The sequence below is a fragment of the Emys orbicularis genome, chromosome 11, assembly GCF_028017835.1.
Source record: "Emys orbicularis isolate rEmyOrb1 chromosome 11, rEmyOrb1.hap1, whole genome shotgun sequence".
NCBI classification, from domain to species: Eukaryota; Metazoa; Chordata; order Testudines; family Emydidae; genus Emys; species Emys orbicularis.
Window position 1 is genome coordinate 40,929,599 of NC_088693.1, and position 27,717 is coordinate 40,957,315.

General features: G+C 40.8%; 1 pseudogene; it reads right to left on the reverse strand.

Annotated features, from left to right (window-relative positions):
• The window catches only part of LOC135885792 (dynein axonemal heavy chain 11-like), a 184,110-nt pseudogene that overhangs the window by 47,708 nt on the left and 108,685 nt on the right, over positions 1–27,717 (reverse strand).

Here is a 27,717-nt window from a genome sequence, read left to right on the forward strand (position 1 = left end):
GTGGTTCAGTGTCACCAGTGTTCTAAGCTACTTTAGCTTTTGAGTTGAATAAAAGCAAACTGGAAAATTCTATTCTGCATGTGTGAAACTTCCCAGTGTCACCATTCTTCACCTCAAAACTACCACATGATTTTTTTTCATGATTGCTTAGTAGCTTAGAAGTCCATAAGATTAACTCAAGCCAAGTCTGATGCGTCTACTTTCTAACTACCCACAACACTTCTAATTACGGCACAAAGGAAAGAGTATTTTCTCTCTCACACTCGCGCATATAGCCCTAGCTCCAAAACCTCTGATTTTGCTCAGACTCGTCAGAAACATTCACCTTTGGATCAAGAAGGGAAAATTTCAGCTTCACAGAATTAGTATGGAAAAGTTATGCACAACCGGAAAATAGGATACAGAACGGAAGTTGGCACACAATCTTTATGCACTATGCTAGTCTGCTACACGGGACTAACACAACTTCCTTCACAATCACACTTTCATCATCCATTCATAGGCATCCACTGTGTCATCTAGCCCTACTCTCAGCATATACTACAGCTTACCCCATTGGTAGGAATGGTGCTGCCACAGTGTTTATGAAAATTAGATAAGAAATTTGCTAGCATCCATAAGGAGTTCCGTTGCCTTTACACCTTTGTGCCTTCTGTGCTTTCAGAAGTATTTGTCCCATACTTTTTATGAGTGTGAGGTGCAAACAGAATTCTTTCTCTAACATATATCAAACTTAATACCCCGATTTAAAAATATGATCATCAATGAAAAATCCCCCTTCCTCCAAAAGTTCTGTAAACAAAGCCTCAATGGAATAACTACTATACATATGGATGTTTATAACAAGCAGTTTTAAAGATGTTGGGCCTCATCCTACAGCCTCTATTTAATCAAAACTCCTGAAGGCTGACTGAGGATTGGGCCCATAAGCAGTAGTCAGTGCATTCATACTGTCCCATGAGACAAGACTTCCACTTTAGTGCTGTGCTGATGCTTGACTGGGCCATAAAGCTTTAGGATGCAATGCTGAGGCCAAACCTTTGATGCTCGACGCTACTAACTATATGAAATTCATCAGCATGATAAGCGTTCCTCTTATGCAATATCAATGGCTGCCTTTCTCGTATAGTATGAAATTAATCCTTCACCAACTGCAACTGTTTTGCAGTCACTGTATCTTAGTTCACTAGACATGCAGACAAATTGACAGGATGTGTGATAGGGGAAGCTGGAGAAGGAAATCTAGCATAAAGGAAATGAGACACGGTGAATGGGCATACCACAAGCCTCCCTCTACCTCCCTCTTTGGGGTGTCAGCAATGCTCTCACCAGTCCTGCTCAGCAAAATGATGAGAGTTAATACCCTCTTAGCCCCAAACACAGTGAGTGGGGGTTATTTTCCTCTTGACACATGTGCATTACTTATGGAATTACAGGCATCCAAATCAAGTTGAAAACATAGAGCACAATGAGGGGTAGATAACCCCAGCACCTCCCCTTCTGGCTTTATTTGTTGACAGCCAGCAAGGTTAAAATATTCTTAAGTTTCAAGGGTGCAGATGCTTGAACTAGTCCAGTCTGAACTAGTCTGATAATGACAGCCTTAGCTAGAGCTGTCACAGCACTACATTAAAAGTACATATTAGACTGAATTTTTTTTTAGGTTCTTTTGTAGCAAGAAGACTTTTCTACAGTACTCATCACTGTAGAATCTGGACTTGCAATTTACATCTTGGAGTCTACATTTAACAAGTATATTCTTGGGAAATTGTCAAATATGTCCTATCATTTTTAAGAAATAAAACAGTAAAGGTGTCTGTAATTTATCCTGAAACATTTTCTGAATTCATTTGACAAACTCCTGACTTTTCTGTGATCTTTGGCATTTGCTGCAAATATCAGCCAGCACACAGCAATAAAGACTTACTAGGATTGTTCCAATACATAATACTTCTAAACATTCTAACACATTGCTACCTTATTCATGTACATCTTTGCACTCTTCCAGCTTTGATCCTTTGGAATTTTGTCACTGGGAGACAAAAGGACCAGAACAGCAACAGTCACTTTGGTTACAAGAGCAGGTGGGTTAGGGAAAGTTCTCAACTCAGTCAAATTGAACTAAAACAACACACGAAGGTTACAGCTATGAATTGTATCAATGACAGCTCCGGAACTGCAAAGCAAGAGAAAAAATTATATTCACACCAGTTTAGAGGAGTGAAGCAGAATTGTTACCCTGTTTAGAGTGGTTAAGGCAGCATTTGTGGCAGTAAGAGCAGGTCCAGCTTTGGCAAGATCATCTTCAGAATCTTGCTTCTGCTTTGTCACTTCTGCTTGAATCGCAGCAACCTGGAAAACATCCCACAACCAGTTCCACACCACACTGTGATGTTGCTGCAGGGTAAACAATGTCTGGAAACAGACATATTTATGGTTAATTTCAGCCAATGAAATCCTATGACTTGGTATGCACAGGTGCAAATGAGGGCAGAATTTATCCCTTAATTTCAATGTCTAGGTTTTATCAGTTAGCTAGGTTTATTGTATTTGGCATACTTATCTCTCCACAGTCTAAAGGATACTATATCTGTATAAAAGATACAAGCTGTATAAATGATTTGCTTAATTAAAAACAGCATTATGCTGGCATTCAAAAATTTTCCAGGATAGCACTTAAGCCAGAGATGGGGTACATAAGGAGCACCAGAAACAAATATGATGAATCTCAGGCAAATGATCGTGATGGTCTAGATGATCATGATGGTCCATTCTAAGTCTATGAATGTGTATTGCAAACAAACAGGTTTTAGGTAACGGAATGAGGCAGATATATCTCCCAAATAGTGCTACCTGCTTTTGGAGCTGCACTGGCCAGCTCTTGGCTCCTTGGCAATGCAGGCTTTGAGGGTGCCTTGAACCACTGGGATCCCCTGCTCTCCCTCAATTTGGACCTTCCACTATTGGGGCCCACAGCCTGGATTTTGCCAGCTAGAGTCAATCAAGCTCTATATACGTATGCATACGCATGTGTGTATATTTGCTCTGGTATTTTACATGTGTTTATATGAGAGATCAGCTCAGTCTTGTTTTTATTAGGCGTATATATACCCTCTGCTCCTCATCATCCACGGTGGCTTTTTCTTTGCTATTTCTGTCCATTGTCCTATTTTGACAGTGAGCACCTCAGTGTCGCTGCTTCTCAGATGAAGTTCTATCGCTTGAACAGCAAGTTTAGACTTCAGATCTTCCACCAAATTATTACAAGAGAGAACTGGTAATTAAGTTTTAACAAGATTTAAATTATATTAAAAACAGACAGCTAAAAGGAGAGATGGCTTTGGGCTTTATTGTAAATTTGTATAATTATTTTTAGTCCTCTAGAGGATGCATAATTATGTTTCTGTATTTATAAAAATACTGCCCCGGAGGTACCAAAATGAATTTTACAGTCTGTTGATTTGCATATTAATGTTCCTCTGGTGTCAGATATTTTCCTAACAATGAAATGTTCACAACCCCTTTCAAAATGGCCAAAGAACTTGACAATATTCCTGCCCTGGTTTTGAAAAAACTGCTCTCTAATGAAAAAAAGGAGGAAGAACAAGATACCATGGTGATAGGCATGGAATAAAAACCCAGAAAAATAGATAGATAGTGGAACTATATCTATACCCAAACTATAGAGAACATACAAGTGTAAAGTTTAATTCTCTCTCATGATTTAATGTTTTTGGCTCAGTTTACTTTTGTGCATGTGTAGCTAAATATTTAGGCCCAGATCCACAATGGTACTTAGGCACCTAGACGCCAGACTTAGGTGCCTCAGTCTCATTTTTAGGCTCCACTGACATCCACAAAACCCACACTTGGCTGCCACGTAACCCTATAAGCATCTAAATTTTTGCTCTAAGAGTTTCCTAGGTGCCTACATTGCTATCTCTGGGCATGTGCACTGCATGCCTTACTCTATGCATCCAGACACCTACTGAAGCCCCAGAGCAATCTATGAGTCAGGCGGAGGAGCATGGGACCTGAGCTGGTAGGCATACTCAGAGGCATTCAGCATCTAGCTGGTGGTGCTGGCAGTGCCCACCTTTTAACTTTAGTCCAGGGTTAGAGCACTCTCCTGAGATGAGGGAGACGCGTGTTCAAATCTTTTCTTCCCCTCAGGCAGAGGGGAGGAATTGGACCTAGTGTCCCACATCCCAGGTGAGTGCTCTAGCCACTGAACTATGGGATATTTTGATGTGAGGCGCCCTCAGTCTCCCCCGTTGAAGCTGTTGCACTTTGGATAAATACTTAAAGACTCACTGAGTGATAGAGAGAGAATGACTGTGTAGCCTGGTGGTCTGGGCACCCATCTGGAAGCTGGGAGACCCCGGGTCCAGTACCCCTGCTCCAATGAGTCTCATTATTTCCCCACAGTGGAACAGCATCAAAAGGAGAGAGAGAGGAGACCCACATCAAAATATCCCAGAGCTCAGTGGTTAGAGCACTTGCCTGAGAGGTAGGAGTCTCCTGTTCAAACCCTATCTCCCCTACCATGGATGCCCTCCAGACTTCCAGTCTGAGGAGATTAAGGGGGACACAGACTTTACTTGTTGCTGCCTCAAAATGGTCTTTAAAAACTAGGATAGCAATGGTGAAGGAGGGAGCTCTGAACCAACACACTATTTGCACCACCAGAGCAATGGCAGAGGGGCTCTGGGTCAAGCTCTGGAGCCACATGGATAAATGTGAACTTTGGTATTCCAAGAAGAGATCAGGAACAGTCAGGGTCCAAAATGCTCTACGCTGGAAATCTCCTCTTTAAATTTTCAAAAGGGACTCACCACTGGCCTCCACTCCCTGCTTATTTTTGCCTGTTACTTTATAAAACATTCATTTTTTATGTCCATAAGAGATTTTCAAAGACACAAACTCTAACTCCCATTGAAAGTTAATGTCAGTTGGGTGCTTATCTGCACTTTGTGCTTCTGAAAATCTCCCACTTAAAATATAGATTTTTAAAAAACAGTAATAATGGCAGGATCATACTAATATAGGATCCAATCCTGCGGCCCATGTGCAGGCAAACTCTCATTGACATTCAGTTAACACAGTGAAATCAATGAGAGATTTTCTTGCATGTGGACTGCAGAATTAGACCTCTACTTAATGGTAATCCAGTTTTCTTAATGACAATAAACTCATTGGGTTTACAGTTTATCTTCATATGGAACTAATTTATTGCCTACTAAAATAATGTAGTATCACTACCATTGCTTAAGCAATAATCTTAAACAGTTATTTGTATTTTAAGCTTATATATAGCTTATCATCCAACTTTATAGAGAGACTTATGTAGGCGTTTTTTGATTCACACAGACACAGTAGAACTGAGATGTACTTTGTGTGCCAAAATTAAATGAAAAAGTGACAATGTACAGTGTCTAATATTAGCAGATAAGGTGGATTTTATGCAAAATGCTGAGTGTCAGTCAACTGCTGGCATAGGGCAACACTTGTTAGTCCCTAAACGATCTGATTGCATGTTCACAACTACCATTTCCGTGAAGCCTCATTCAAGGAGATATTAATGGCCATTATTGAGCTGCAACACAAAGGTATCATAGGGGGGAAGTACAAATGACACTCTTCAGCTGTTCCTTGTAAGCATAACTCCTGAAATGTGATCTTTTAACCTCTATTCTCTTATCAGAATGTTTAAAGGATCAGTAAAAATGTTAAAACAAGAAAGGATTGAGATAAATGTTTCTGTTAAATTAAAGGATTGATTGCAAACTGGCTACCATATAATATTGGGGGGGGGAGGGGGGAGAGGGAGGAATTAGGTTGCCTATAAAACAAAGTCCAGGAAGTTCTTAGGATTTTATAATGGACAAATGTTTGGGGAGTTGTTTGAGAAAGTTTGCACTTGTACTTTTGCACCCACAATCAACCTCAGGAACAAAACTGCAGATGCGATTCCAAGGGACTCATCCTTACAAAGTGTTAAGTGTCTCCTGCAATGCGAATGTGGGACATGAAGATGCTCAGTATCTTGGAGAATACAGTACTAAGGGCACAAATCACAGCATTTAGATATCTAACTACCTGGGTGCCTGAACTTCTAAATGCATGCACCTCTAAATGCTATGATGGATTTATCACTCAGACACTGTTGCTTATTAGTTTTAAAACAAAGTGCAGAAATGCACAATATGTTTGTTGCTGCTTAAAATGTTCAGGTTTTGTTTCCAATGCTATTCAGCTGTGGGTAGACTGTAAGGTTTTCAGGGTAAGGACCTATTTGCTCGCCGCTGCTGTTTGCTCACCAACTGTATAATGTCATTGATAATAATAATAGCTCTGTATAGATAGCTAACAAATAACACAAATATTTGAAAGAGCTACCTGTGAAGCTGTCGTCTGGAGCTTTTGTAAACCATTTTCCAGTCTTTCCATTTTTTGAACCAACTCTTTTCTCTTCTTCCCAAGTAGATCCTGGTAGTGTTTGATAAGTTCCAGAAAGCTCTTAGGAGCTGCATAGTTATGATGTTTTTTATTCTGCTCATACTTGACACTTACTTCATTAACATTTGTATGTGCAAAAGCAATGAAGTGGCTGAAAAGCAAATACACGGAAAAGAATACTTTGTAATATATAAATGAAATCCCCTATTTTAGGCTCTAATCAAGGTGATGTTTTGCAAGCAATGTTTAGCATCACTAGTTGATTTAATCTCTCTTTTTCAAGATGAAGCAAACAATTAAGGGCCAGTTTGTGGTTGGCTTCTGTGTGCGTGTGCGTGCAGGGGGTGAGATGGTATAAGCAGCCTTCTTTCCCACCTGGGCAGCCAGCATAAGGGTCAACCACAACTCTAGTGCTTTTCTCAAGTAGCACAGGGACTGCTCCTATTCTGAGACTCCAGGAGCACAATCCACCCCAAAGGGACAGGGGAAAGAGGTGGGGCCAGGTTTGCAGAATGGGCCCAGTACACCAGAGGGGGTATGTTGCACCCAGTGAAAAGATGTAACAATAGGCCAAGATGGGGAGCAATCTGCCTCCTTGAATTCCCCAGTGGCAGCACTTTTTACTCTGGACTGTTTGTATTTTGCACAGTTTACCCTAAATGAAGGAGAAAATAAAAGTGTTTGAGGGATGTCTGATTTTGGAGAGATAGAGCATTGCAAAGAAACAGACATTTAAAGTCAGATGACTAATGACAATATGACTATCCATACCTCCTTAGTAAAACAGTTAATGCAATACCCTCTGAACCTGATTTATTACTAGCACCTTGTGCCAGGAGTTTGCAGACCTGTGTAGTACTTGGCTGCCTCATTATACAGAATCTGCACCCTAGACCCTTTCTTTTCTGGCTGGTGTCATTCTGGAGTAATACATCATTGGGTACCATACTAGGTGATGCATTACATGAATACATCAGAAAATCAGCTGGTTCAGTCTCTCAATCCGTGGAGTCCAGCAACAGCTGACTGTGATGATGTATTACACTATCATTGCAATACATCAGAGCAAGGCACTGGTCCGAAGGTGTATTACTCAAAATATGGCATTGCTGAAAGAATCTGTCCAGGAGAAGGAATCTAGGTTAATTATGGAACAGAAGGTACTGTACATTGCTAAGAGGAGGAGGCTTCTTAGCTTCAAATTTTTGATGCATTGGTAAAATACAATTTGCATTCAAACAGATATTACAAGAGAGGGTCATGTTGTAACTGTAATTACTCAGTTGGAGACAAACACCACAGCTGGGTCAAGATGCTGCCACCTGTGTTGCATATCAGAGTAGGGATTAGGTACAATTCATAACAAGTCTCCGTGGGCCTTGTTCTGCCCTTGTGCACAGAGGTTTCCCATTGACTGGGAACACTGCTCGTGCATCTGAGGGCAGAAGTTGGCCCCGAAGTTTCAAGGGAGCCATCTTGTGATTGAGACTGCTCACTATGAAAAGGTTGTGTCTGTGCCCAATGCCATGTGAGGAACCCACATGAGTCTCATCAGAAGATGATGGACTGGCAGTGGATATGAAGCAGCACTCTGGTGAGGATTGTTTTCAACAGTGGCTCCCTCAAACATGTTAGAACAGAGCTGGGGACAAAGTTACCAAATATCACTTTTTCAAGTCCAGCTCCTCTCAAACTAGGTTGCTTTCAGAGCCCTTCACTGGCATCTAATTCAGGGCTGTCACGTCCTGTCTCCAGACTCACTCCCCATTCTGATAGCCCAGATAACTCCTTACGCAGATGTGTCGTAGATGGTGAAGTAAATGTGTTGTGTCTCATCCTACTGCATGGTGGCGGGTGCACTGGCTCCTCCTGTCCCCACACCCACTTGACCCATTTATTCAGTGCTTCCCATTGTGCTCAGCTGATAGGAAATACTCCTGTGAGGAACGCACTACTTCCTCGGGATTCAGACACATGAGCAGAGTGCTGATCAGTGTGTTTCACCTCCATACCCAGTGATAAGAGATGCTTTCCCACCAGCAGGCAGGGCAGCATACGGACACCTACAGTTCTTGGCCCTCTTGCAAGATACTGACCACTGGTTAGAACTATGGCAGCTGTTGGCGCTCTTCTCCTCCTAGTGCTGAAACTATTACTACTAGACATTGATTCACAACCATGAGTTTGCACCTTTAAATTCCTCCACTGCCTCCTCACTGCCCTGCATATCCAGTTCAAACTTCTTCCCTAGCACACCTCTCTGACTTCATCTCCTACTGAATGCCTCTTCCCTCCTCCACTGATGACAGCCTTCATGACCTTTCCTTCTTGTCGGTCTCACCCCTGTCTGCATGTCTTTTACAGCACTGCTCCTAGGCTTGGAACACCCTCCTATATCAGAGTTCATCAGCTCACTTACCTCAGTCCCTTAATTTATTTCTGCTGTATTACCTACAAGAAGTACAATTAAAAACTTAACAATTTGCTACAGAATCTCAATATATGCATAAGCCAAAATAGGTCAATGCATATTATTTTAACCCTTGTTCTACCTTTCCCCACTACTCTGTCACCCCTTCTAAAATTAGATCACTAATTCCTCGAGGTAGGCCTTTCCTACAGATGTGATTCTGTAGAGCCCCTATGCAGATTTGAAGCAATATAAAAACAACAAATAATAATAGTATCTCAGTATATGCCCAATTCTAATCTTTAATACATTTTCAGGGAAAGCCTCCAGCTACCGTGGCATCTGAACTAGGTAAAACAATGAAGCTGCATCACTGTAACAGACAATGGATATAGGAACGGCACTTGGGAAGAGGGACTTCACAGCCATGTCAAAGAGATATTCAGAGTGAGAAAGGGACTAGGAACTAGAGAGCTTGAAATAAAAGGAACAACAAAGTCCAACACTGCTATGAGTGTGTCTACACTGCAATTAGACCCCCGTGGCTGGCCCGTGCCAGCTGACTCAGGCTCGCGGGGCTCGGGCTGCGGGGCTGTTTAATTGCATTGTGGATGTTCAGGCTCAGGCTGGAGCCGGAGCTCTGGGACCCTTCCGCTTCTTCCATTTTAACCAAAGAAATTAAAAGCTGTTTAATAACATTCTCAAAATCCTAATGAAACATTTTATTTGGGGTCCAACAAAATGCTCAATTCACCTGAGATCTGTCCAGCTCTAGCTGGGACGCTAGTCAACACTGTTATTCTGCACAAATATGATTAATAGCATATGTAAATATGATGACTCAAGTCCATGAATGGGGGTGGCCATTTCAGGAATGTGTCATATATTTGCTCGAGACAGTTTTAGAATTTGCTTTGTTGTTCAAAAGAAGATCTAAACAGTCTTCTGTTTATGAACGATGTCACTCACACTGATATTCACGACAAGCAGCCCCATGGATAACGCAGAAAGAATAGACAAATAGTACTGAATAATTAATAGTTAATAAGAACTGATTCACCCAAGACACTTATCCCTTCCTCCATAAAATGAGCAACAGGGTTCATAATAAGTGATACAAATTTAGACACGAATGTAGATGTTGTGTCTTTCACGGCAATACCACATTATTGTACTCTTGGAGTCTGGGGCAGTTCACAAGGATTAAGGATGATGGAGCCATAAAGCCTCGAGGGGGGTTGAATTCTAGCTGTTAACTCAAGTTAAAAACAAAGTTGCTGTGTCTTCGCTGCTGTTTTAACCCAAGTTAAGAACACACCTTTTTTTTGCAGTGTAAACATATCCTAAGACTGCAAGGTCTTCAGAGCCGGGAATTTATTTTTTTCCTTCTCTATAACCCCGTGCACAGCAACAAAGCTATATAACTAACTAAAAAATGTGGCATAGTTTAGTGTGTACATATGTAATAAGAAATATGTTCTAATGGGATTAATGGCTCAATCCCACCTACTAGCTGGCATGCTTCTTTGCTGGTGAATTGAATCATTTCCAAGAGAGGGGCTGAGGCACTCTGAATAAAAGAAGGTACAGTCAAACCATAAATATGTGTAAGTATTTTAAATCTATTAGCCATATTCTGCCTTGACTTATAGTAGGGGCTGCTTTGGGCACAAATCAAGGCACACTTTGCCTTTAACTCCTTCCTTCTTTTAATGCACAACTCCCAGTAATAAACACTGAGGGAAAGTTCATTATTTTTCAAAATCTAATTTAGGCATCTACTTGAAGCTACTGCAGCACTTGAATCTGGCACTTTATGTGATATCAGTGCTCCATTGTTACTTAGTATTTGGACAGCTGAGTTACAATTCTGGAGCACTATATTGTTCTGTTTCTATGAAAATCACTTCTTGTGTTGACTACGCTTATTCTTTTTCACTTCATTTCTATATTATAAATCAACTTAAGATCATCAGGGATATTATTAGTAACTTATTGTTACCTTTTTTCAATGCACTTTTGAATACCAGCGCTCCTCAGTCACAAGTGTCAGCATATTAAGTGCTGTTCAGACATTTGAAAATAATATACCCCGCTTCTAAGGCTTCCATTGCATTAGTAGTATGTTAATTATTATAGCAAATGATAAAACACTGCAAAATTGTTTTCTCCCCCACCCTAATAACATAAATAAAAGGAGCAATTAATTTCCTACAATAAAAACAGGCAATACAATAACGTACAAATGTAGAGTTTCTTCATTATTGCATCAAATTGCAAAACGGAAACATATAATTTCAAAAGGCTCAAAAGTAAAAATGGAAACACAGCTGATGTTGCATCAGCATGTAGGCTACAAAAAATGTGAGGCTTGCACAGCTCTCAGCCAGCCTCCTTGGATAAGCCAGTTCAGTAAAAATTTCTAAACTAAAAACTAAGGTCTAAGCCGTCGCTTGATACAAAAATACATCGTTCTCTTTTCATTAGGCTTTACTTTTGGTATTTTAGAAAACCAGTTTTCTAAGCCCTTATTGCTAGTTACGTATAATTCTACAAGCTCATAGTATTGCAACTGATCTTAAAACTTCAGTGTCATGTGTATGTACAGATATACTCACAAATAACAATAGTTTTTCAAATGGCATTTGAATACACTCAAACAATATATATTACACTTCACATACAGTTGCCAGCAGTACTTTAAAATCCTCCAGTTCCTCACTGATATTCTGGTTAGTTGGTTGGTTTTTAGTTGCTGAAAAGGTGACACTTTTTTTTTTGACATTTTTGTGCAATTTTACAAGTATTCAGGGCACATTCCCTGCTTTGCATGGAAAATGTATTTGCACAGTTGTCAGAATGATGGACAGGGAGAGAATGATAGGAAGGAGCACTGATCTTTGCTTGTTATTACATACAATAGCCCAGTAGGAATCATGATGTGTTGGTGAGACAAACTGTGTCCCATCCTGGAACATATTAAGTTTGTCTCCAGGACACACATGACTTCACTAGGGTGTCTAACCTCATTCATAATAGATGCTAATCTTTTCAGGGCTGACTGATGACAGCACTTCCTGCCCTTCACGGAATTAGAGCTGGGTTTTATCAAAGGACTCAAACTGCCTGCTAATTAGACTAATTCCCTTCATCATGAATTATTTATTTCCATTGGTAACCGATCACTGTGACATTAATGGGTTCTGCTCAACTTAGTTTCATACTAATATACACTATAAGTTAAATGTTTAAAAACTCCTGATACTTTACTCCAGGTCAAGTGTATCCTAGTCTAACTCTTGACAGTTTCAGTGAAGTTTTGATTGGTAAGTTCGAGGAACAATTAAAAAATAGAAAACAAAACTGCAGAATGGCTTTAAATTCTGGAGGCACATTTGTTTTTTCCCAGTTATCAGGTGACTGAGCCAAAATGAACAGGTACTTAGGGCTCAAGGGTGCGAAATACCGACCCACAGCTTCCAGTGGTTTTGATAAGAGTTCATGGTGAGATTCTGCAGTGCTTGCAAATCCAAAACTCCCATTCAGTGCAAGAAATTTTGGGTTGTAAGTATCAAGGCTAAGTGAAGGCAAATGATAGATCATCAAGTTAATGGGGACATACATTGAATTAACCAAGAGCCACAAAATGATTTACCCTAATCAGCAATAAATTATACCTTAGATACTATTATATAAACCCCTTTATAAAATACCTTGCTGTATCTTACGATTTAAAGACTAAACTCGAATTTTGCTGAAAAGATATGGTTTATTATCAAACTGTTTAATTAGTTCCAAATTTTATATATGTGCATGTGTGTATATATATACATATAACTTTTACTTGGTATAATGTTACATTTCAATTTGCTCAAGGCAATGGATGATGTTTTACCCCACCGTCATTTCTACTGAATTTACACCACACCTTTGACACGTGGAGTTGTTATGAATCATGCTTATGTACAGTATAGTACAATGTCATTGTTTTCTCCCTGCCTTCATTGTTTAGGGCCCAGTCCTGCAAAGGTGCTATGTGCCTTCTGGGAGGTGATGGGCACACTCAACTCTGATCAACTTCAGCAGGTGTCGAGCGTACTCTGTACCGCCAATGGGGCACACAGTGGTTGCAGGGCTGGGCCCATCATTTGAAGTTGAGTGTATTCCATATGCATCTGCACTTAAACGCTGCTATTCTCTCTCTCTCTGATCCTGTCCAGTCAGTCAGAGAATAGGTTTTATTCCTGTTTAATCATCCTGTCTATAAAATGTTGTAAAACAAAATGCCTACAAGACCTAGAAGGATCAACAGCCAGGTTTTTTTGTATTAATGAGTGTAGAATAATAACGACAATGAGCTAGCTGGGCAGAATAGCCTCATCTCCTAGACTAGTAAAGCATTTGTACAGTACATCTGACAGACATTCTTGCATAGTAGAATCTAAAGAAGAATGTGTGTGATTTTAATGCAAAGTGGTGTCTCATAGAGGTTTGGTTAAAAAAAGATAGAGAGATCATATTCAGGAAGTATATGTACATTTTGGTCACAGTGTGAGTTACTTTCACTGTGAAAATAAAGGTGTTATTTTTCTACTATTGAAATAATACAGAATCAATGAGAGACAACTGTGAACTTCAATGGCATCAAGGGGTTTCTGTTGACATCATAAATCACAAGAGCAGAACTCAAATGGATTGAGATGTCACCAGAAACCCCAAGATGGCATTATAGCCTTGTTTTTCTAAGTTGATTTTTTCCCCATAAACACATGAATCCAACTTTTATTTTAATTAGAAAAAGTAAACCTCTCTCATTTTCTTCCCATCCTCCTAGTTCCCGTCTCTTCTTTTGGGTTCTCTTCCCCTCCTGTTTTCCTCCATCCTCCTCTTGCCTTTTCTCTCCTTTCCTACTCACTATTCCCCTCCACTCCTGCCTCTTTCATGCCCTAAAGCAAACTGCTACTGCAATGGGCAAATTATGAGATTTTGCGGGACATGATAGCAGTGATTTCCAATGTCATTTCAATAGTGCAAATAGTTATTTTGATAATACAGATAGACTATTCTATTAGACAAAAAGAGGCATCAGTCAAGTACCTCTCGTTATGTGTACAAAATTCCTGGCCAACAGTATAAGATTTCAAAGAGCTGGGGCTGTCTCTAAGCAACTATTGATGCAGCTATATTAAATATCTTTCAATTCAGACTTAATATTACTACTACTACTACTAATAATTGACACTTATATGGTGCCTTCCATCTGATGATCTCAAAGCATTTTATAGACACTAATGAATTAAGTCTCAAGAGCCCTCTTATGTAGATACCATCCCCATTTTACAGAGGTATACGTTATTTGCACAAGGTCACACAGGTCCTGATCCCTGATCCCATTGCATTCAAAGAGATTTTTGCCTTTGCCTTCAATGGGCACAGGATCAGGACAACAGTGAGTAAACAACAGAGTCAATAATAGAACTCGGCTCTCCTGATTCGCTATCCTGTACTTTAGCCACTGGGCTGTGTCAACTTGCGTTCGTGGAGGGACGGACAAGGACAAGCCGGACAAAGGTGACATTGCTTCTCCTGGTATAAATGAGAGGATATCTTCTCCACATGCTGCTGTACAAACACTATATGAAACATTTTGATTCACATTTCTAAGTTATAGTTCACCTGGAAAAGGCAGACTTTGCCCCTCATTGCTCTTCTGCAATGAACAGACCCACCCAACTCAATTTTGAACTGTTTTTTTTTAAAAGGTGTTCTGGAACTGTATCCTGTCATATAAATAACACTGCAAACTTAAATCTAGCTTTTATTATAATGAAAACCACCATGCAGTACAAGTAAACAGAAAGAGGACACTATACAAACACACATCAAACATTTCCCGTATAATAGTAATCACACTTTGCTTGTAATATCATTAGACCTATGAATGTGTGCTGTCTTATTCAGGGTGTTACTGAGTTGTGCTTAATAGATTTGACTGATCTCACAAGATTTTGACAAAAATGTCATTCACATCATCTACAAAGTGTTCTGCTTTATATTTAATTTTGAAAAGTTCTGTTTTTTGAGATACATGATAAATAAACCCCAGAAAAACAGGAGAAAATGTGTTTAGGGATTTTAGTTTTACAACTGCAATTATTGGATGATTTAGTTGCAGAGTGAAGTACAGAGCCCAAGAAGTACAGTAGAGAAGGTCACAGGAGCTCTAAAAGGGATACTGTTATAAAAAGGCCAAAGCAGCACAGAGTAACAGGAGATGCCATCACGGGCAACCTTTTTAAAAACCAACACGTTTGTATCATGTTCATGAATGTGCAGAATCAATTTAAAGCAGGACCAAAGACAAGGAATTCTAAGGATTGAGCGGGATGGGGGACGGGGAAGGGAAATGGGGGAGAAAACTGAACTTTGCTACAATAGAAAACCTTTGTGATTAAAACTAGTTTTGAGCAAAAGATGAAAGAGGAAATTGTTGGGGTATTTCAAATGATAATGCTAGTTCTGACATTAAGCATAGCAGGTAGGCATATCCTGCATGGATTTTAAAAGATGTTTCTTTTTAAAGTCCTGGTCACTGAAGTGCCAATGAAGCATCAGAAGTTTGCATATAGGGGGGAGGGGTGCATGAGCTATAGAGGTGGTAACAGGAGTACTGTGGCTGGGTGAATAATTGTGTGGGATGCTAGAGCATTACCAGAGAGACAAGTTATTCTGAGATGCAAAGAAGGCACAGGGAGAGCTAGCATGGTCAGATCCCAGGAACAGAAAGGGGACAAGAAAGCAGTAAAAATATAATCTGATGGGTTTAGCAGCAGCTGATCCTGAAGTTCTGGAGGGGAGCTGAAAAGGAAGGGAAGGAGAAGTACCTCTAGAGTGAAAATAAAGAAACTTATGCAGGTTTGGGCACTTCTGGCACCCAAAGAAGGTTGTGTTGTTATGCAAGCAGTAGCCACAACTGCCTCACGTAGAGAGAGTGTTACTCTCCCCCAGTTGTGGGTGAGACCATGAAGACACTGCTGACAGAATCACTCACATGTTATAACATTGCCCATGAATTTGTGAGGATAAACATCTCTTTTTGAAACTAAGCTAAATAGCGCTCCTTTCAGGTATGTGGTGTCCCACTCAGACCTATAAAAGGAGTGGTCAAAATGTAACGAGATTCCCTCTAGCACCACCTCCCAACCAACCCCTTCCATGTACCCACATCCACCCAAATATTTTCCCTCATGCAAATCAGGGGAACAACGTGGCCCCAAGCCATAGCATGTTCTTCCTCTGCACAATGGTGGAGCAATACTCCCAGCTGCAAAACTAGCTGTAAGTAAATTGGAGCCCAGAGCAGGGACTATTTTTAGTTTCCAGATTGAATGAATAAGTGGGTTGCCATCTCTGACTTCCCATTGTATGTGTCTCTTTCCTCTGACCCACAATTTCTCCTTCCTGCCTTCCAAGATTCTCTCTTTATTTGCTACTCAATCACATTAAGGAAGGGAATTTAACCTCTATCTTTTCCTGCAACCTGTGATTTACAGCTGGATTCCTGGGGCTCTTCGAGCCAGATGGCTGCTTCTTACAGTGAGTTCTCCCACCCTCTGGAGTCATGGCGCTCTAAACACCCACATATCCAGGGATGCCTGAAAAGCAACTCCTGCCCAATACCCCACCACTGTGAAATATTGCTCCGGGACAAACATACTAAAGGTCTCATTCTAAGACACACACGCCTACAGTATATTACTATTATTCTCTGGGAACCCACGTTTTAAAATTTTAGTGAAAAAAAACAATGAAAAATGTTTTATGGACTTGAAATGTCTCTTCCTGTGTATACGTGTGCCTTTGAACAGTATGCTGCCTTCCCAGGTCCATACCTCCTGTTTTGCCATGCAAGTCTGGCAGCTACCCTGTCCACCCCCACAAAATAATTGCCATCTTTTCCCCCAGAGCTGACAAGCAGGGAATAACTGACACTTGTATAACTGCGAGGTCCAGCTCCAGTTTTTGAAATCCAAGGCACAGTTCTGTGCTAAGTGACAAGTCATCTGCAGACATGTTAAGTCATCCCCACAAATTCTGTCTGTGGCAGCTCCTTTGCAAAAATCTTTGCTTTGGAATCACACCCCATACTAAAATAAGTGACGAGAGTGTCCCTTCACGACCAGAATTGTCTCTTTTCTATGTTTGTACAGCACCCAGCACAATGGGGCCCCAATTCCAAATGGGCTCTTTGGACACTGTTATTAAAATATTTATCAGTTATAAATATAGTTTGTGCTGCACTGCACACTGCCACCCAACACACATCATTTATATGCAGTGAGGGACTATCTAGCAAGTTTCCTGAATCTGCTTCAGTTTACCACAGCATCTGGGAGTTTTAAAATAATAGGAAAAACCTGTCACAGTAGTTTGACATTTGTTCAAACAAAGAACTGAATCAGCTGCCTGAGAACTCAAGAGAGAGAACCAGTGGCAGTGACCATTTATTAGCACAGCATTTAACCTCCCCGAAGTCCATCCTCCATACCAGTTATTACTTTAGCCTGGTAATTTACAAGTGTTATAACGTTAGAAATATTAATAATTTTTTTGGTGACCAGAAACTTCTGCACAGCTTAAGCTATGCCCTGATCAGTCCCAGAGGTAATTTGAAGGTTAGGCATATAATGAGTACTTTGAACAAATGTCCATGGGTGAAGCAAGCAAAAGTAAACAGCAAGTTTTCTTTCAGTTTCTAGGTTATCTAAACCTACATCTTTCCATAAATGAGTTCCTAATCATATGCCAAAGGGTCTCGCTTTCTCTTTGCCAAGTTTTCTAAAGGGTATGTGGTCCGAGTAGGCGAATATATCAATACTTAAGCAGAAAAACAAAAGATGGAGTATTAAACTTTCATATTTTTGCTTGGGAATCTTTTTGGTTGTTTGCTTGCTTTTTGTTTTTAACTCCCCTGTGAACCATTTCAAAGTCCAAATAACTCTTTTATTTTGGGTTCTCTTCCCCTCTGCCCCATCCCTCCATGGCATTTTGCAGAGCTTGGCAAAATAATTTTTCATTCATGCAGAAACAGTGCTGCTTTGTGATCTCCTGAATCTGCAGGTCTTTGGAGTGGACTATAGTAGGTCAGAAATTGTCTGTCCTTTCTGTCAGACTGCCATTCACACTATGTGATATTTCACCTAGTGGAGTTTGCATCATGTACATGTCGCTCTAATTTCACTTACAAAATCACTCCAGTAGGGGCAGTGAAATCTAGCCACTAGTAGCACTATTCCATTAGTGGTACAATCAGCAAGATGCTCATAGTGTTAATTAAGCAGTGGCTAAATACTAATACTCAGGCTGTCTCAGAAAGCAGGAAAACATTCCACATGAGTCTGAAAACTTTGTAGTTTCCCTGTTTCTATAATGACTGAACCAGAATCACAGAGCTCAACATTCTGGAACTTTGGTATGTTCAAAATCCAGATGCAAATTATGACTCAAACCTCTCTTTAAATATTTTAAGATACGTACATAGTCCTATTACATACACATATGCACATCCATGCATATTTATTTATAGTACATAAAAACACATTAAAGAATGTTAAGATTGCAAAGGCAAACACTCAAACAATAGGAAATGCAACAATTAAGGTTGTCCATGCAACCTTAATTCAGCCCCCCGCTTCCCCCCATGCACATGTATTATGAAACAGTCTTAAATTACATGATCACAAAATATTTTTTTCCACAGGGCCCCTGCCTCAGTGCACAGGGTGAACAGTACTCATTGAATATTCAACGTTTCTTTTTATCCTCATTATGTGTGTGGCCTCATACACTTAGGAAGGAAAAATCAATTACAATTGCAAAATGGGGAATAACTGGCTACAAGGTAGTACTGCTGAAAAGGATCTGAGGGATTACAGTGGATCAGAAATTGCATATGAGCCAATGTGATGCAATTGCAAAAAAGGCTAATATTTGGAAATTTATTAACAGGAATGTCAGATATAAGACAGGGCATGTAATTGTCCTGCTCTATGCAGCACTGGTGAGTCCTCAGCTGGAGTAGTGTGTACAATTCTGGGTGCCACACTTTAGGAAAGGTGTGGACAAATTGGAGAGAGGCCAGAGAAGAACAACAAAAATGATCAAAGGTTTAGAAAACCTGACCTATGAGGAAAGGTTAAAAAAAAAACAGAGCCTGCTCTGTCTTGAGGGAGAAAAACTGAGGAGGGCTGTCTTCAAATAAGTTAAAGGCTATTACAAGGAGGACTGTTATCACTTGTTCTTCATGTCCACTGAAGGCAGGACAAGAAGCAATAGGCTATGGGCTTAATTTGCAGCAAGGCTAGATATCAGAAAAAACTTTCTAGCAATAAGGATAGTTAAGCTCTGGAATAGGCTTCCAAGGAAGGTTGTGGAATCCCCATTATTGGAGGATTTTAAAAACAGGTTGGATAAATACCTGTCAGGGATGATCTAGGTTGACTTGGTCTTGGCATAGCGCAGGGAGCTTGGCTTGACTTGACTTAACAATCCCTTCCAGACCTACTGTTCTATGATAATTTATTGCATAGCACCAAAACCTTGCACTGAATACAGAATTATTAACGTCCTTATGGGCTTCTCTGCGATGCTGTGATCTTAGTAATTTAGTTCTTTATAATTATTAATTAGTTTATCTTGACAACATTCCTGTGAGGTGACAGCGTATTATTATTCCCATTTTATACATGGTGAACTGAGGCACAATGGTTAAAGTCAAAGCTGCCCAAAGTGTCAACTGATTTTAAGTGTCCAATCTGAGAAGCCGACAGCCGGATTCTTCTGAGTGCTGAGCAGGGCCGGCTCCAGGCACCAGCGCAGGAAGCAGGTGCTTGGGGCGGCCAATGGAAGGGGGCTTCGTCCGGGTCTTCAGGGGCAATTCGGCGGCGGGTCCCTCAGTTGTCTCGGAGGGACGGACCAGCTGCCGAATTGCCGCCGAAGAATGAAGCGGCGCGGTAGAGCCGCCGCCGAAGTGCCTCCAATCGCGGCTTTATCTTTTTTTTTTCTTTGCCGCTTGGGACGGCAAAAAAGCTGGCGCCAGCCCTGTTGCTGAGCATTTTGTAGCACTTTATATGTTTGGTGCACTACTCCCGTTGACCTCAGTTGCAATGGTGAGTTCTCAGCACTTCTGCAAATCAGATCTGAGATGTCTCAGGAATGGTACCCAGAAAATGAGGAATACACAAATAGGGCTGGTCAAAACTTTTCTATCTGAACTGCTTTTCAATGGGGAATTGGTTTCTGTCTAAAGTTAAACAATTCTTTTTGCAAAAAGTATCTGCTTCCCAGGGAAAATTTTGTTTTTTCCATCAAAATATTTTGCCAAAAATCCTTTGGTTTTCAGCTGCAAACTTGAAAATTTCCACTGGAAGAAAAAACTGGACCAGCTCTAATACACAGTGGCCACTTGTGAAATTTTTGCTTTACGTGACTTGCCCAAATTCACATCAGAACTCTCTGGTAGAGGCAGGGATAGAATCCATTCCTCCAGGGCAGCATCCAACTGCCTTAACCATGGGATCCTCCTTCCTCTTCTTGCAATCCCTTGCCTCATTCTTACACACATTCCAACTTCCACAACAACTGAACAGGGGTCCTACAGACAACACCAATAGGGGGAGTGAAGAAAAAAGAACTCAGGAGTTCTGTGGAAAAAACAGGATGTGATCATGTAATTTAAGACTGTATTATAATGAATATGCACAAGGGATCCCTATAAAAGTTGCACAGACAACCTTAAATCTGGCATTTCCCACCTAAGGTTGATTTTGCAACTTTAACGTCCTTTTAACCTAGTTTTTTAAAAATGTAATTTCCCAAGGTTTTAAAAAACTGAATAATCAAAGGTTGCCTCATATGGAACTATACTGAGCCCCCCACATGCCATCAGCAGGGCTGGGATCTCTAGATCTGCAGCACAGTACAGATGGCTACCTGCCATTAAAGCAGACAGACACACATATGTTGTCAGTAGGTTTCATAGCTATTTTCTAGACAGCAAATGAATGCTGAGATTCAGGGCTCCTGGATTCAATTCCAGGTTCTGGAGGGGAGTGCTCTCTAGGAGTTAGAGCCTTACTGTCCCATTCCTCCCAGCCCACTCATGTTTCTATAACTCACCTCCCAGGTCTGACCTCTTCCTCTCAGTGCTGTTTTCCACCTCCCACTCCTATCCTCACTTTCCAGCTCCTGCCCACGTTCCCCCCACCTCTGTTCCTACTCTCTTCTCTCCACAGCTCCTGGTTTTCCCCCATCCACCTTATCACTCTCAGCTCCTGCCCAAGTCCCCCTCTCAGCTCCTGCTCCTAACCCCTGTCCCTGCATCTCTTCCCCCCTTCTCCCACCATCACCACTTCCTCACCACTCTGCATTTCAGTCTGACTCTTTCCTTCTCCTCCTCCTCTATGCTACTGGGGCATCAACAGGGAGAACACCATAAGTACAGGAGAGAGCCTCCCTCCTCTCAGTGCCTGTGTTCATCCTCCAGCTGCTGGCAGGAGCAATTGCAGGAAAAGTCCTTCTCAGTCCCTGCAGGCCGGGATGGAGCAGGCTTAGTTGCTCTGTAGGGATGGTCCAACTGGCAGACAGGAGCTGTGAAGGACTGGAGCACGCTCAGTGCAGATAGAATCTTCAGAGAATTTAGCTGCTGGACTTTAACAAGTCTCTACTAAGTATGTGCAAACTGCTGTTTTTCGGGGCCTTATCATTCTGCCAAATATGGGTGGGATTTTCACAGGTATATCAAAAGGCACTGACTCCACAGAGACCGCCCTGCCAGATTTCAAACCCTTGCTCCAAAGCATAAGGCACCACAGCTTCTCAACAACAGAGTTGAAAGAATTCTGCCCCCCCAACCTCATTTTCAGAAACAGCTGAACCATTTTATCTGAAACTTTCCACCAAAAACTTCAGGACCTTTACCTCATTCAATGCAAAGAATAAATGGTGCTCACTTAATAAGCAGCTGTTCTCTATTTTGTTTTATCCTCATTGTACAGAGTGACACTCCAGGACTTATTACTGTACATTATTCAAACCCTGCTCTAAAGATAGAATTATTAATTTCCTCCTAGGCTTTTCTATGGTGCTCCTCACTATGGTATCTAAATGCGTCACAAACATTAATGAATTTATTTTCACAACAATCCTGTGAGGTGAGAGTGCAGTATTATCCCCATTTTACAGATGGAGAGCCAAGGCACAAAGAGTTTAAGGTCAAAAATATCCACTAATTTTGGGTGCCCAATTTGACACATTTAGGACTTGATGTTGCAGAGTACTTAGCATTATGTAGCATTTTATACATTCAAAGCACAGCTCCCACTTACTTCAGTTGCAACTGTGGGTGGTCAACATTTCTGCAAATCAGACCCCAGGATCTCAAATCAGGCACCCAGAAAAAGGGGAACACACAATTAGCGACCATTGGTGAAAAGCCTGGCTCAAGTGACATGTCCAGCATCACACAGGAACTTTGTGGCGGAGGCAGGGATGAATCCAATTTTCCATTCAACTGCCTTAACTATGAGAATATATATCTTTTCTCTTTCTGAAATTCCCTGCCTCATTCACTATACAACTTCTAGCTTTTGCAACAAATGAGTCGATGGACTCAGGCAACCGTAATAATAGATGATGCTACCAGCTCTGCCTATAACAAACATGGCCAGAGTTCAAGAGTGCCTGCTGGTTCCTTGGGTTGAAGGTGGAGATATATAGGTGCAGGGTGGTAGAAGGGAGATAGCTGAGTGTGAGAAAGAAAACCGATGAGTGTAGATGGGTTGTTGAATGTCTTAACTGCTTATTTTCTTGTTTTTTGTGGTTTACATTGATGTAATATGCAGTTTCACAATCTTAACGCTAAACTAACAATATTTTTTTGTGCAGGAATATATATATAAATGTATACCTACAGGCAGTTACTCTCTAAATACAGAAATATGAAGTCCGATGTATGCATAGGATAACTTAATTTAACTGAAAATGGTAGCTCATTGACAAAAAGGCCCTGCTGGGTTCCACAACCTGGAAAGGTAGCTTTTATGAAGCAAATAATTCTTGAAGAAATGAGTAACAATGCAGTTTGTTTCATATTAGTGTCACAATATTTAGCTCTGTCATTTAAGCATAACTGCTCTATTTTTACAATGTTACCACTATTGATAAATGTGGATTACGTGGAATAAGAAAATTCTCCCTTAGGATGGTAAAGTGATTATTTATTAAAAGAAGAAAACTGCTACTTACTCATTTCACAGTCTAGATTTAAAACAAATGCTTCTATTTATTATGGTAAATTTAGGTATGACATGGGGGGAGGGATAGCTCAGTGGTTTGAGCGTTGGCCTGCTAAACCCAGGGTTGTGAGTTCAATCCTTGAGGGGGCCACTTAGGGATCTGGGGCAAAATCAGTACTTGGTCCTGCTAGTGAAGGCAGGGGGCTGGACTCGATGACCTTTCAAGGTCCCTTCCAGTTCTAGGAGATAGGATATCTCCATTAATTATAATTTCAATGATTTTGTGTCTAATATTTTTTATATTGCAATATAGTCTGCCTACTTTACAGATAATACATATGGGTTTATGTGGATCACAATTTGCTTGTGGCTGCTGTCCTGCTGTGTGGAAATGCCCATTCCTTGTTTTGAGAATAATCACAGCAACAACAAAAATTGATATTTTAGGTGGTATTTGTAAAATGAATCCAGTCCGAAATGCATTGGTTTCTGCCAGCCATCCACCATGGCTGAATCCTCCCCATGAAGAAATCCCACTGCGGTATCACTTTGCCATTTTTAATGAGGAATTTCATCTCAATAAAAATTTTCATCTGCAATAAAAAAGGGGTGTGCGGGTGTTTTACTTTGTTTTTACTGAAGTGAGTCTCCCCTTAAAATCAGCTCATCATTTTATAATGAATGCAAATTTTTGGCTTCACAAAACTTGATACCTCTGGGATTAAACATTTGTTTCAGACTGACTCAGAGAAAAAATTACTTCTATTACCTCTCAGCCACCTAAACACAAAGAAAGGGTCATTTATATAATGTTCAAGTCACTGGTTGGGGTGAGGATCTGACGGGACTGGGCAGCAGGGGCTGGGGGCCAGAATTCTCTCTCTCCTCTCATTTATGCAGTGCTCCCCTCACCTTCCATCCCCTTCCCTTCGTCCCCAGTTCAGGCAGGACTTACAATGAAAGGGTGGCGTACATGCTGCTGGCATTGTGGTGTGAGGAACTTGCACCTTTGCTCCACTGCGCTTTCTGGCCCCATTGGGAGAAACAGGAAGCCGGACAGGCTCACAGCTTCAATGGGATGGGCATAGCTGTGTTATATTGAGAACCCCTGACCATAAGCAGCCCATTCTAGTGTCCCATCCTTCACCCTCTGAGATACACATGACGGATTTCCTGGAATGCCAGAGGCTCATGTTATCACCTTTTTCAAGCTCTGGGAGGGCTCTTTCCCTTTTGACAAAATTTGCAAACAGCCCAGCGGGTCTTCTAATCTTCCTCCTGGCAGCTAGTGTGGTGTATTGGGGACTATGTGCTTTAAGGGTTGAGCTTCCCAGACAGAGTCTAGGTGGGGCACGGTGAAGCTCAGCCCTTAAAGGGCACCGTCCCTAATGCTGCAACTGGGGGTCTGGTGGGGAGGCATTCTCTGTCACAACTCCATCCTAAGCCCCTGCTATAACATGCAAAAGCAAAATATCGTATATTACCTTTTGACTGGTTTGAATCAAGGGAAGCAGAGATCTGTAAGGGAGAGGAGAAAACTATTTGTAATATTGTCTCCTTACACTTTTGGACAACTCCTGGAGGGGAACTGGTATAGAATGGACTAAAACAAATGATCATTGTCAAACTTCAAATACTGTAAACCTTCCAGTTCCTTGTGGACCTCAGAATCCACCATCATATCTGGCACACACTAGCAATCTGAGCAGAGAGGCAGGGTACAGAATGGGCATGGATTCTGAACTACACATTTGGGCTGCATGGGAAGAGAGTGGACCCTAAGATCTGGGATTCAGGGTGGGGAAAGAGCCATATCCACAGATCTCTGGTACCAGGGTTAGAAGCTGGATCCCCTGATGTGGAGTGTGTGGGAAGAGCATCTGTGTATGCTCTCAAATAGAATTGCAGTATTCACAATTACAGGCATTCAAAAATCATGAGTCAACCCACCACAAATCACGAGATTGCTTAGAAATCATGAGATTTTTTAAACAAATGATATGTGTTGGTTTCTTTATATTTACCATCTGTTTTCTGAGTCTTTATGGTTCACCCATTCATGTTTTCAAGGTTTTTTTCTGCGACTACAAACTTTTATTTTAAATAAATAAAAAGTTGTATGAGATTGTCATACAGTCTCTTGATTCTAAGATCAGGGTCTTTAAGGAAAACTCATGATAAACTCATGATAAAGTCTTAAGAGTTGGCAAGACTGGCCTGTTTTGGCACATTTGTAGGGCAGCATGTGGAAACTTGCACTCTACTTTCCATGCTGTACATAATCTGTGGATTAGCTTTCATTCTCCACAGCTATCAGTCTGGCACCTTTCAAAAAGGCTGAACAGATATAAAAATTGAGAGAATCTAAAAGAAAATCCTGTAAATCTGGAAACGGCCCCCCACAAGTTGCTTTGTATCACTGAGCTGCCTTATATTTCGTAAGAACAAGGCCTGTTAGCAAATCAGCATTTGTTTAAAGCTCTTTTACTGTATAACATTGAACAGTTAGTCTGAAATCATTCTAAGTAATACAATATTAAGAAAAATACCTGTAAACAGAGAAACAAACCAATTGGAACTTACTTCAGGTAGTCCACCTTCTCAATGAAACAGCTGCTGACAGACTGCAGAGCCCCCAGTGGCCAGGCATGAAACCAGTCAACAGCTGTGCAGCTCACCAGAGCTAGAAATTTCCTTCCTCTTGCTCTCAGTATAAAACCCACAGGGGAGAAGCATAACATAACCTGGAAAGCAAAAAGGTTAGCACATGATGTTAAATAGTGTCTATGAAACAAGTTTCTGTCCCAGTCCAAATTATATTCAGAACAGTATTAGCACCAAGGGCATAATGATTTTTGGAGTTCCCACCTCCCACACCCAGCAAAACTTCAAATCCACTATTGCAGTATTCCCCCCATCCTCCTGCCTCTGCAAAAGAAAAAAAAATCATCAAACACCCCATACAGACATTCTTCTCTGACAGGCATGCGTCATGGACTGTACTATTCCCAAAACGTTTAGCCACTCTACCCTCAATAAGAGGGGGTCATAGGACAATCATCTACCTTCAAAGTCCCACTATAGCCATGCTCTCCAATTTCAATTACTCATTTCTGGAATTCACAAATGGAAGCAACATACAGAGGTAATTGGTTTGTCATTGAGGGGTTTGAATAAGAAAAAGACTGAGATGTCTCATGGCTTATTGCTAACAATTCCCATGCTTTATGTTTCCATTCTTCAAACTCAGAGCCACTCAACTTCCCATTGAAGCATTCTGGGTATTCTTATTAAAGGATTTCTCCAAGGGATTCAATGTTTGATTATAGTCTGCTAGAATTAGAATTACCAGTAGAGAGCATTCAAAACACTATGTGCAACTGTTTCTATAGTACTTTATAAAAGGCACTGCCCTAATTCATGCATAACCTTGGCTATTACTCACATCTTTATTCCTAAGGTAACTTATGTTTCATCAGGCTTTGCTAGCTTCCTCACAGGAACAAAATATTCAAGTCTCTTCACTGTAAGAGTAGTTTATTCCATCTCTTAACTGCATGGTGGTTTCTGCTTCCAATCCCCAGATCTTATGATGAGCCCTCTCAATTCCCCTTCCTTTCCTTTATTCTCACCCCAGCTTCCTTTTTCTTTTCTATTGTCTTATGAACCACTCCATTTTTTGCCACCAGGAACCCTCAGTGCTCACCCTATTACTAGGGGTGTTTCTTTTACCATAACACATCACTCCAGAAACCACTGTTTTCCACCAGAGCAGATCAACCATTGTCCTCTGCTTTCATCAGTGCTGCTCACCAACTCAAGGAAGAGAAACATGGTGGATATCAAGCTTTAACCACTTCAATGCTATCAAATATGCTAGGTAAATCTAGATATTCTATTGATTTAAAGAGACATCCATTTAAAAGAGGAGCAGTTTAAAGAAGGAGGCTGTAAAGCAACAAAAAGAAAAGCATTAAAAAGACAATCCTGATATATTCTTTTCTTCATTTTTGATTTTATTAGATTTTGAACATCTGCCTTTCTTCTGTGTGTAACAAACAATGTTCTCATAGAGACAAACCAGAAGTAATTTGGCAAATTCAGTATTGGTGTAATTCCACTAACTTCAGTGCCGTTATACCAGGGATTAATTGGGCCCAACATGTGCATTCAGTAGATATGAGTAGTTAGCATGAACAATAAAATCTTTAAGGATTAAAGGATCATTTTATTTTTCATATATACTTTACTGTCATTTCAAAGGGGCAGTGGCAGCTTGAAAAATAATCACAACTTCTTTGAAAGTTTACCGCCTACTATAGTTATCTAGTAACACAAAAATTGAAGATGATGTCGGGGGGGTGGGGGGGGGGAGGGGAAGTGTTTCTCTACTTTTTCAGTTTGTTTACTTTGTGAATTTCTCAGAACTTTATGAATAGTCAGTTTCTCTCTTTCCTCTTTGAACAGTCAGTCAGCCCCTGGCCAACGAGATTTTTATAAACACTAACAGATATGGGAGCATTGCAACCCCTATCTTTTAAAAGTATAGAAAAA